The sequence below is a fragment of the Myodes glareolus genome, chromosome 1, assembly GCF_982192425.1.
Source record: "Myodes glareolus chromosome 1, mMyoGla1.1, whole genome shotgun sequence".
In the NCBI taxonomy this organism is placed as follows: Eukaryota; Metazoa; Chordata; class Mammalia; order Rodentia; family Cricetidae; genus Myodes; species Myodes glareolus.
Genome location: NC_142026.1, coordinates 28,516,858 through 28,529,231, shown reverse-complemented (window position 1 = coordinate 28,529,231; position 12,374 = coordinate 28,516,858).

Below are 12,374 nucleotides of genomic sequence, written 5' to 3'. Positions count from 1 at the left end.
CAGCTACATAGTGAGAAAACAAGCAAACAAACAAAGCCATCTGTCTAAATCCCACATTGTTTTCTGCTTTGAAATGCTCTTAATGATTTAATATGGAAATGAAATCATTTCAGAAAACAGTTTTTATCTGAGCAAGTGCCAAAATTATAGGGTTTTGATGGTTGCTAAGAGAATTGCTAGCTCTAATCCTAGACTGATAAGGTGTGCGTGTGTGTGTCACACACACGCATGTGAGTACATACACATGCACTCGATGAGGTGAAAGAGTTTAAGTGACTAATTCAGCATTGTCACTCATTACAAAACCACTTCATATTCACTGTCCCTCTAAGTAATGAAGAAAATATTCCAAGGCAGGTTTCCATATTCATACCGACCCAAACAGAGAAACCATCAACATCTGGGTGAAAAATTCCAGTATCCTGTAGTCCCAAGCAAGGCCTGATGGACCAACCCCTGCCACCCAGGGCAGATGTCATGGTTTTGTCTCTGGTTCTGATGGCAACTGAAAATCTGTAGCCCTCAAAACATTGCAGACTGAAGGCCTGGTTGGTCATGCCTGTGACAACCCCAGCACCTGGGAAGCTGAATTCAAGGCCAGCCTGGGCTGGACCAAGATCTAGTCTCCAAACAAGCAAGCAAACAACCCATGGAAGTGCAAGAGAGAGAGAAATTGCCAGCAAAGGGTTTCTTGGAGGACCAGACTCTCAGAGAAGAGGCAACAGGGTCTTCTCAGTCCTGGTCTAAACCCGCCCGCTCTGGAATTCCATCAGTACCCTAAGACCTGAGGAGAGGCCTCCATATGCATCCTCCAGATGCGCCCTACTCTGAAAGGGAAAAACACCTTCCCACCCCCTAGTCTCACCTGCCTTCTGCCATGGTAGGGGACTGGAGGAAAAGTCATGAACAAAGCAGAGGGAGGCTAGAGCACCTCGGCAAGTAACTCAGCTCACTGTGGGGGGGGGGGTAGCTGGGAGACTGGTGCTGGGGTGTGAACAGTTCAGGGGAGTTCTGCACCCAAGGAGGAAGGGATGCTCTAACTGATTCAGTACCCAACACCTACTGTCAGGGTTACTATTGCTGTGATGAAGCACCATGACCAAAGATACTTGGGGAGGACAGGGTTTACTGGGCTTATGTTTCTGTCACTGTTCATCATCAAAGGAAGTCGGGAGCTGATGTAGACAGAGGTCATAGAGGGGTGCTGCTAACTGGCTTGCTCCCAGGTTTCTTTTGGAACCCAAGACCACCAGCCCAGGAATGACCCCATGCACAATGGACTGGACCCTCCCACATCAATTACTCATTTAAAAAACTGCTTTATGGGACTGGAGAGATGACTCAGTAGTTAAGGGCACTGGTTGCTCTTCCAGAGGTCCTGAGTTCAATTCCCAGAAACCCATCTCTAGTGGGATCTGATGCCTTCTTCTGGCATACAGGTTTATATGCAGAAAGAGCACTCACACATAAAATAAACACATAAATCTTTAAAAGAAAGAAGCCAGGCAGTAGTGGTGCACACCTTTAATCCCAGCACTCGGGAGGCAGAGACAGGAGGATCTCTGTGAGTTCGAGGCCAGCCTGATCTACAGAGTGAGTTCCAGGACAGGCTCCAAAGCTACAGAGAAACTGTCTCAAAAAAAATTAATTAATTAAAAATGAAAGAGGAAAGGAGGGAAGGATGGAGGGAGGGAGGGAAGGTAGGAAGGAAGAAAAGAAGGAAATGCTTTACAGGCTTGTCTACAGCCCAATTTCAATTTAAGGAGACATTTTCTCAGTTTGGGTTTCTCCTCGCAGATGACTCCAGCTTGTGTCAAGTTGACATAAAATTAGCCAGCACATCTATTATGTGCCAGCAATGTCTAGGTGTTTATGTAAAAGGATAACACTTTACATTGAATTTATTCATTTTATGTGTATGAGTGTCTTGCCTGCATAAATGTATGTGCACCACATGTGTGCCTAGTGCCCACAGAGACCAAAGGAGGACTTTAGATATCCTGATACTGGATTTGCAAGAAGCTGTGACCCACCTTGTAGGTGCTGGGAAACAAACCCAGGTCCTCTGGAAGAGCAGCCAGTACTCTTAACCTCTGAGCCATCTCTTCAGCCCCAAAGCTAATTATTTTAGACATGTCTCATATAACCCAGGCTGGCCTCAAACTCTGTCTTTGGCCAAAGGTGGCCTTAGACTTCTGATCTTCGGGCAGTGGTGGCACATGCCTTTAATCCCAGCACTCAGGAGACAGAGGCAGTGGATCTCTGTGAGTTCAAGGCTAGCCTAGTCAACAAAGTGAATTCCAGGATAGCCAGGGCTGTTACACAAAGAAACCCTGTCTCAAAAAAAAAAAATGAACTAAACTTCTAATCTTGCCTCCATCTCTCTAGTACTGTAGCTACAGATGTGAACTATGAAATCTGATTTATATGATGCTAGGGATCAGACCACGGGCTTAGTGACTGCTGGGAAAATAAGCTCTCTACCAGCTGAGCTACATTCCCAGACTATAAGTTCAAATCTTAAGTAAATAAATAAATAAATAATTCTCCCCTAGAATGAGGAATTCTAGAAGTTTGTAATTATTGTGGTTTGAATGTGGACTATCACCAAATGGCCCCTGTATTGGAACATTTGGTCCCCGACTGGTGGCCCTGTTTTGGGAGCCTGGATGGGACAACTCTTTTTTTTTTAATATTTATTTATTTATTATGTATACAACGTTCTGCCTGTATATCTGGCTGCAGTCCAGAGGAGGGCACCAGATCTCATTATAGATGGTTGTGAGCCACCATGTGGTTGCTGGGAATTGAACTCAGGACCTTTGGAAGAGCAGGCAATGCTCTTAACCACTGAGCCATCTCTCCAGCCCCTGGGACAACTCTTGAAGTTTGTAGAAGTAAATTAGGAGTACCGGTCCCATATTTCAATTACCATGAAGCCACCACAGCCATGCCTTCCCCATGATGGATTAAATCCTCTTCAACCATGAGCCAAAATAAATTGAGGAGGAAGAGGAGGAGGAAGCGAGCCTGGAAGTGGTGGCTCATACCTTTAATCCCAGCCCTTGGGAGGCAAAGGAAGACAGACAGATCTTTGTGAGTCTGAGTCCATCCTCGTCTACATGGTGGTCCAGGCCAGCCAGGGATACATACGAGATGCTGCTACAAAGAAACCACAGCTGTCAGTAACAAGAAAGGTAACAGCCTTAGGAAAGGAAGGCTCAAGCTCATATTCACACCCCCAGCACACAAAGAAGCAACCCTTCCCTGCTGTGTCAAAGCTTCTGGAGCATGCATAGACGCGTGCCTACACCCCCCCCCAAGTCCTGCCTTTGCTGCCACTGTGGGACCTGAGTGTCATGACTCATGCAGCCAGCTGGAAAGGAAAAGAGAACCAGGGCCCAACCTCAGCACTGGGGGACGTCAGTTCAGCAGTGCCTGCCTCTGCGGCTTGTTTTCGGGGCCATACGTCTCCAAGGAGCCATAAAGGAAAACAGACGACCAGGTAATAGACGTTCAGGGTATCATTTAGTGACAAAGATGAGAGATTTTTTGATGACACTGTGAAAGCGTAAGTCCCTATATAAATTACGATTGAAGCCAGGTTAATTTTTCCTGGGGTTGCATATGGCTGAGGAAAAGGGTGTTTGCATTTTTATGAGGTCATAGAGTGTCAGCGCTGACTAATGTCTCTGAGCATCTCATGCATGGAACTTAACCCTTTCCCTGCTACCTCTTGAATGCAAAAAAACAAGCGTGGCTGGCCACCCAGCCACTGTGCTCAGGCAGCTGCTGAAAACCTACTTCCTAATGTGGAGGAAGGCCTCTGGATGTACTACCTCATGTCCCAGAAGGAGGGCTGATTAACTTCCTTGGGGCTGGGGTACAGCTCAGTCAACAGAGTGCCTACTTAGAATACATGAAGCTCTAGGTTAATCTCAAACACCCAGGCACGGTGGCATGCAGCTAAACTCCTAGCACCCATGAGGTAGGGACAGGAGATCAGCTCAAAGTGAATTTGAGGCCAGCCTAAGCTACATGAATACTGTATCTCCTTTGAGAGTCCACATGCCCAGGTCAAACTCACTACTTTCACAGGATCAAAGTGATGCTCCAGATCTCGTACCCAGAAGGCATGCTGGAGTCGTTATCGGTATTGGATGGCACACTGCATCCGTTGCAACGAGGCTTCCTCCAAACTCCCCAGAGAATACAGAAGATGAGGGAAAAGACTGCTTTCTTGGAGTTACCAAAACAGCCTCGGAAGCATACATCTCACAGACCTGGAATGGTTGGGGCCTCTTACACTCTACTGAGTGCTCCGTGGACTGAAGAATGTCTCAGAAAGATCACATCTGCCAGGAGGGCACTGGCCATGGACCACAGCAGTGGACTCGGTGAAAAACCTGGGAGGGCAGTGATGGCTTAAAGCCTCCGTAGTCCTTGCCCATTGGAGAAAGCTGGCCCTGTATGGACTCTATGCTGAGCCAATGTCATTAGCTGCACATTCACCAGAGTTCCTTGTCCTGTTCGAATTTCCTCAGATAATCTGTTTATGAACTACTTTTCCAAATTCTAGTCGGCCACAGAGAGCAATTCAGAGGTTATGGGCCAGGGTTTCCCCAGTTCCTCTGGCAGTAACATCTCACACCAAGTCAGTCAACTGCACTAGTATTGGGGATTGATGCATTGATCTCATGTCCATGTTCCTGGTCTTGCTGGTCTGGCCTGCATTCACAGTGAAAAATCATGGAGTCCAGGAGGTTTTCACATGAGTTCTACAAAACGTCTTGGAGGCCCTGCAACATACAATAGCTTGAAATCCTTGCAAAACCTCCCGAGGAGGCTTCTAGGAATGAAGCTGTGAGGGCAGCATCAAAGATCAAATAGAGTCTTGTGGGTGTTTGGAGATGCCAGAAGCATGGAAGAGACGCACCAAGGGGAGTCAGCCAAGAGAGAGCCATAGGTTATAAATGGCTGCCTGTACTTGCTGGAGCTGGCATCACGACATGACATCCAGACATGGAGGTAGAGAACTCAGTGCTTGTCCTCTGAGTCTCAGTCATGCACTGGAAGATTCCCTTGCTATCTCAACCTATGCCACTGCATCTCAAGAATACATACTTTTTATTTCACAGGGGCTCACCGTGAAGAGTATGCCTTTAACCTCAGAAGAAACTTAGAAGCCAGACTTCTGGACAAAGGTAGGACTGTTAAGATTTGGGGACTCTTTGAAATGCATGAATGCATTTTGTGTTGAGATGGTCATGAGTCTCTGGGGGCCAAAGCAGAAGGTTATGACTTGAATAGACAATGTCCCCACAGGCTCATGTGTTGAATACTTGATCCCCAGTTGAAGAAGTCATAGGAGAGACTCTGAAAATGTTACAAAATTTTAAGGCATAGTTGGAAGAAGTGCCAGTAGGGGCATCTTTGAAGGTGATACCCAGTCTCTAGTCCCTTTGCTCTGCTTCCTGTCTGCCATGAGCAAACAGCCTCTCCTTCCGTATCCTGTTCTGCCTCACCACAGGCTCAGAACCAAAGGAGCCGAGGACCAGAAGATGCAACCTCTGAAACCATGAGCAAAACAAACTCCTTACTAGTTCTTATCAGTTATTTTTGTCACCATCATGAGGAAAGTAACTATGACATCAATCTTACACCATTGTCACACAGACTCGCTTAGTGTTGCCTTCCAGAGTTTTAGACTCAGAAAGGAGAAGTCTTCCAACTGCCTTCTTAGTTCCAAGAGTTTTTTTGGCCGTAATAGGCTCTTTGGGTTTCCATATGAATTTCAGGGTCAGCCCATCAATGTCTGCAGAAAAGACAGCCAGGGTTCTGGCAGGATGTGAAATCAACAGTTTGGGAATTACTGTTACCATAGAAACAACAGGTTGTTGCGTCACTGACCAGAAGACACATTTCGACCCATTCACATCTTTAAAACTTGGCAATATTTTATAGATGGTATGATCCACAGTCTTTTTATATTTTTTTCTAAAGTTTTCCTTCTTATTTTTATTTTATGGTGTCTTGCCTGCGTGTTTGTGCATCATGTACATGCAGTGCCATGGAAGCCAGAAGGCGGCATTAGATCCCCTGGAACTGGAGTTACAGGTGGAGTGAGCCTTCATATGGGCACTGGGGAGTAAACCTAGGTTTCTGGAAGCACAGCCAGTGCTCTTAACTGCTGAGGTTACCCTCCAGTCCTACTGTCTTATTTTTAAGACAGAGTCTCACTACGTAATCCTGGCTGGCCTGGAACACACTATGCAGACCAGGCTGAAACTCAAGAGATCTGCCCGCCTCTGCCTCCAGAATGGTGGAATAAAAGACATGTGCTCCCATACCTAATGCTGAGAATTGCAATTTTTCTTATAACCTATTTCTTAATTTCTTTTCTTCCTTAAAAATGTGTAGAAATGCAATTCTATTGACTATGATCCTGCAGCAGTGCTGGACTGTTTTGCTAACTGTGCAGTATGTCATAGTGGGGTGTTTTGTTTTGTTTGATGGCAGGAGAAGGGCTATAAAGTTAGAAAAGCTCCCTCTAAACATCTCCTTCTAAAATTCAACAGAATTGCTTTTTATAGCTTTAAAAATGAAGAATATAAATTCAAATCCCATTCAAAATGTCTATAAGATAAAGATCACAGTGTTAATTTTTTTTCAGTTCAAGAACAAGAAGGCTCTGCTCGTTGGCAGAGGATCTGTCTAGCAGGTACCAGGCTAAAGGTTCCATTTCAAGTACTACCAAAAATCAGGGCTGGGGAAAAGGCTCGGTGATAGACCAGTTGCTTAGCATGCATGAGGCCCTACATTCAAATTTGAGCTCTGTAAAAAATAAAAATAAAAATAAATAAATAAATAAATAATAAAATACCTTACCAGATAGACATGTAGTCCTAGGCCTTGGGAAGTAGAGAGGAAAAAAGGATCAAGAGTGGAAGGTTATTCCTAACTACAGAGCAAGTTTGAGGCCAGCCTGGGCTACATGAGAACCTGTGCTAAAAGTGGGGCGCTGAGGACAGGAGAATCCAAGGGGCTTGCTAGCCACCCAGTCTAGCCAATAAGTGAGTTTCAAGTTCAGTGAGCAATCCTGTCTCAAAAACTAAAATGTGGGGCTATGGAAATGGCTCAGGGGGTAAGGACTCTTACCATCAAGGCTGACAACCTGAATTTGAGACCTGGAATCCGCATAATGGTAGGGAGAACAGACTCCTGCAAGAAGTCCTCTGGTCTCCACAAGTGCTCCCTCTCTCTCTCTCTCTCTCTCTCTCTCTCTCTCTCTCTCTCTCTCTCTCTCTCACACACACACACACACACACACACACACACACACACACACACAAACGAACTTCAATAAGAAATAAGGTGTAGAAGCAAATAAGGAAGACACCTAAGGTCAACCTCTGGCCTCTACGTACACACACACGTACATGCACTCACACACATGAGCACAAGCAAGTCCAGGTGTGGTGCATATGCTTGTAATCCCAAAGCAGGTGAGAGGAGCCAAGTGGCTCCCTGGGACTCTCTGGGATCCTAACCTAATTGGTGAGTTTCAGTTCAACAAGAAACCTGTCTCAAAATAAGGTGGATAGGTGTTGTGGAATATTAGTTGAAGATATGTTATATTCGTTTATGCTGTGGAATATTTGTTTAATGATGCAAAGATGTATTGCGTTCTTTTATGTTGCCTTTGTTTAACTCTGTGAAGCTGTGTTACTTTACCTGTCTAACACCTATAAAGAGCTGAACAGTCCCTACAGAAATTCGAACCTCATGCTGGAATGTCAGAATGTTGTTGATTGTTTATACTCTTTACTCTTGGGGAGGCCCACCACCAGCTCCTAGACAAATACACAGAGACTTATTTTTTCTTATGAATGCCCAGCCTTAACTTGGCTTATTTCGAGCCAGTTTTTCTTAAATTATCCTGTCTATCTTTTGTCTCTGTGTTTTTACCTTTCTATATATCTTTCTTTACTTTCTTATTCCATGATTTGCTGTGTGACTGGGTGACTGACCCCTGACTCCTCTCCTTCTCCTTTCCTTACTCCTCAATCTTCTCTTCCTTCTATTTATTCTCTCTGCTCGCCAGTCCTACCTATCCTTTCTCCTGCCTAGCTATTGGCTATTCAACTCTCTAGTAAAACCAATCAGGTGTTTTAGGTGGGCAAAGTAACACAGCTTCACAGAGTTAAACAAATGCAACATAAAAGAATGCAACACATCTTTGCATCATTAAAATAAATATTCCACAGCATAAATGAATCTAACACATCTTCAGCTAATATTCCAGAACAGATAGGTCTCCTGAGAAACAACACTAGAGGTTGTCCTCTGGTCCCATATGTACTTGCACACACATGTGAACACTGACACATGGTGGGGGGGGGGGGGTAATTACACATTACACATTACTCAGGATCCACTCAGGAAAGAGAAATCACAAAGCGGGAGAAACTTTAATACAATGAATTGCTGACATTAGCAGACTGGAGTGATGGGGGAATGACTAGTAAGTGTAAGTCCTCTGAAGATGACAGAAATAGTAGGGGGTAAATGGAGACACCTCTGCACCTATAGCTAAGACAGAGCCTAAGAAACAGTCTCTGTGCTCCAAGACTAAGATTAAGACCTCAAAGCCGACTCAGGCCACAACTCTTCGGATGGTGAAGTTGCCTGAGGTTTTTACGGCCTCCTGGGGGAAGGTGCTAAGGGCAGCTGCTTGCCAGGCACTGACAAAGGGGAGTATCACAGAAGCCTTACTGATATAGCAAAGCAGGGTGAACCAAAAGTCCACTTTTCTATTCCGGTGTTCCTACAGCGCCCTCTACTGACAGAGTTGAATATCAGGCCCTGCAGGTAAATGATTACTTTTTAATAAAACAACAGATTTGGAGTTATATATAAGAGATTAACAACTGGTACGTATATGATATACAGAATATAGTAATGCCTGAGAAAATGATCCAAAATGACAACACCAAGACATATTTTGGGAAATTTACTGGGTGAGAGGGACCCTCAATTGAGAAAGTGCCTCCATAAGATCAGCAGTAGGACATTTTCTTAATTAGTGATTAATGAGGGAGAACCCAGTCCATTGTGGGTGGGACCAATCCCTGGGCTGGTGGTCCTGTATTCTACAAAAAAGCAGGCTGAACAATCCAGGGGAAGCAAGCCAGCAAGCAGCACCCCTCCCTGGTCTCTGCATTAGCTCCTGCCTCCATGTTCCTGTCCTGGTTTTCTCCAATGATGTACAGTACTGTGGAAGTGTAAGATGAACAAGCCCTTTCCTCCCCAAGTTTCTTGGTCATGGTATTTCATCTCAGCAACAGGAACCCTGTCTAAGACCACAGGGAAGACACTTAGCACTTAGAATTTCTTGGTATCACCAGAGTCTAGAAGGTCACTAGGCCAGCCATGGTACACTGAGTCATACCAAGTCCCTTGCCCAAAGCTCTGGCCGGACTGCTGGGAAGTAAACGGGCATATGTCGGGAGTCACTCAAGTCTAGAAGATAGAAACATAGAAACACACACACACACACACACACACACCATGATCTGCCATCATCCTGGCACTTGGGCAGAACCATGGTGATGTGAGAAGTGATTTCCAGCTAAGGGATCTCTATGGACAGAATTCATTTATCTCTTTGGCATTCACAGGCTTGGCCTTTCTTTTTTCAAGTGTGTGTGTGTGTGTGTGTGTCTGTGTGTGTGTCTGTGTCTGTGTCTGTGTGTGTCTGTGTGTGTGTCTGTGTGTGTGTCTGTGTGTGTCTGTGTGTGTGTGTGTGTGTGTGTGTGTGTGTGTGCCACTGTATCATATGGAGATCAGAGGACCATGTGCAGGAGTTGGTTCTCTCTGTCTACCCTTTGGGGCTCAGGATCAAATTAAGGCTGTCTGACTTGGTAGCAAGTGCTTCTACCTGCTGAGCCATCTCACTGGTCCCTGGACCTTTTCAAATCATCACCGTGGCCCTAAACCACAGCATAGACTCCAATTCGGAGAATTTAAGCACTTACTCTGGAATTCTAAATCCAAGCCCAGAATACACTGCTAAGCCGCAGATTCCAGCCCATGCCATTATGGTGCGCTGCTGTCCTCTGCTGGTCATGTGTAGTACTTCATACAGCATTTTAAAAATAACCCTAATGACAAAATGAGTAAGAGAACAAGTCAATAAGAAGAAATGCAATGGGGATATGTGTGTGTGTGTGTGTGTGTGTGTGTGTGTGTGTGTGTTTCTATATATTTAAAGTTAATACTCCTGGTTGTGGCCATGAATCTCCAGCTGCATGCAAGAGCAACCAGAGAGACTTTGACATCCCAGATCAACACAGTGCCTACAATGGCCACTTGCCCTTCCTCAGCATGTATCAGGACTGAGGTCAGAAGCCTTCACCTGAGTCACATGTTCTGCCCACCAAGCTCTTGTTCTGCAGGTTGCCTGTAAGTTTCTGTCTCTGCTCATTAGAGCTATGTCACCAGTGAAGGGGCCTGTAGCATGAATGATAAAACCCAGAGACAGGTATAAGGGTTCAAGATGAATATCAGAAAAGCAAAGCAACCAACCACTAGAGAGACCTTTCACTGCTACCAAATCTTCAGACTGAAAGGGAGAAATCCTGTCTCCATGAATCCTCAGACTCCACACCCCATTGAGTTCTTGTCTCTCCCCCTTTATATTCCTGTCCACCCAGCCATATCACTCCCGTCTCCACCTTCTTGGTGCTGAGATTAAAACTGTGTGACTCCCAAGCACTGGGATTAAAGATGTGAACCACCACACCACCTGGATCTGTTCCTGGATCCATCTTGTGTACCCAGGGTGGCCTTGGTCTGTCTCCCTGGGATTAAAGGTGTGTGCCACCACTCCCTGGCCTGTATATGACTGCTCTGTCCTCTGATCTTCAGGCAAGCTTTATTTATTAAAACACAAATAATATAGCACTATAGGGGTCTCGTCTATGATTCGGTCCACAGCTGGGGAAATGTCATGGAAAAGAAATGGAAGGCAAAGGGGACGGCTGTGAAAGCAGAAACTTTTGACTAACGCTGTATGTAAACACATGTAATTGGATCAATGAAGGCTTTCAGGTTTTTTACAAAAAAAAAAGATGCCGATACTCATTAAAATTCAAGAACTGCAAACTGAAACTCCAAGAGAAGCTCAGTCAGATGGTGTGTGAGTCAGGGTTCTTTAGAGAGAACTGATAGGATGAATCTATATATACAAAGGGGTTTATTAAGACTGACTCACAGGCTGTGGTCCAGGTCCAACAATAGCGCTCTACCAACAGAAGGCCCAAGAATCCAGCAGCTGTTCAGTCCACAGGGCTGGATGTCTCAGTTGGTCTGCAGCATACACCAGAATCCCGAACAAGTAGGCTTAATGCCAATGAAGGAACAGACTTGCCAGCAAGAGCAAGCAGGACAGAAAGCGTCCTTTAAATAGGCTGCCAGCAGAAGGTGTGGCCCAGATTAAAGGTGTATCCTCCCACCTCAAGATGGGGATTAAAGGTACTTCTTCCGACTTTGAATGATTTGATTTTTAAAAATCCCTCACAGGTGTACCCAGCCCTTTGGTTTTAGTTAATTCCATACGTAGTCAAGCTGACACCATGAATACCCGTCACAGATGACAATGTCTAGGTACCATTGGTCTTAAAATCCCAACTACTCTAAAACCTCAACCATGCCACTTACAGAGTTTTCCTTAACAAAATGATCAGAGGGCTGGTGAGTGGCTCAGTAAGAACACTGGCTGCTCTTCCAGAGGACCCAGATTGGGCTCCCAGCACCCACACGGTGGCTCACAACCATCTCTAACTCCAGTCTCAGGGGATCTGATGCCCTTTTCTGGCCTCGACAGCCACCAAGAACACACATGGTGCACAGACATACAAGTCAACAAAGTGCCCATATACGTAAAATAATTTTTTTATAAACAATCCTTGCAGTGATGAAAACATTCTGTATCTTAACTGTGATTGTGGGCACCTGAGCCTACAGAGGTGAAAATGTCACTGTCTGGGGTCTTAAATCAGGTTCGCTTCCTCTGCCAATTAAAGGCAGGAAAAATCTCCAGTGCTACAGGTATAAGTGAAGAAATCTCAAACACGGCAAACTGGAGCAGCCAGAATCAGCAGCTAAAGAAAGGCTATTTTTGTGCTGAGGGAACACACACACACACACACACACACACACACACACATGTCTTCATCCAGCCTTGAACTTGTTGAGCCAGTCCATCAGCAGGGGCCCTTCTGCCAGGGGCAGAGGGAGCCCACAAAATCTTTGTTTTAAGCTGCCAGGTTTTTGTCTCAAGTCAGGAGGATGAGGAAGATGCCAGCCATCTT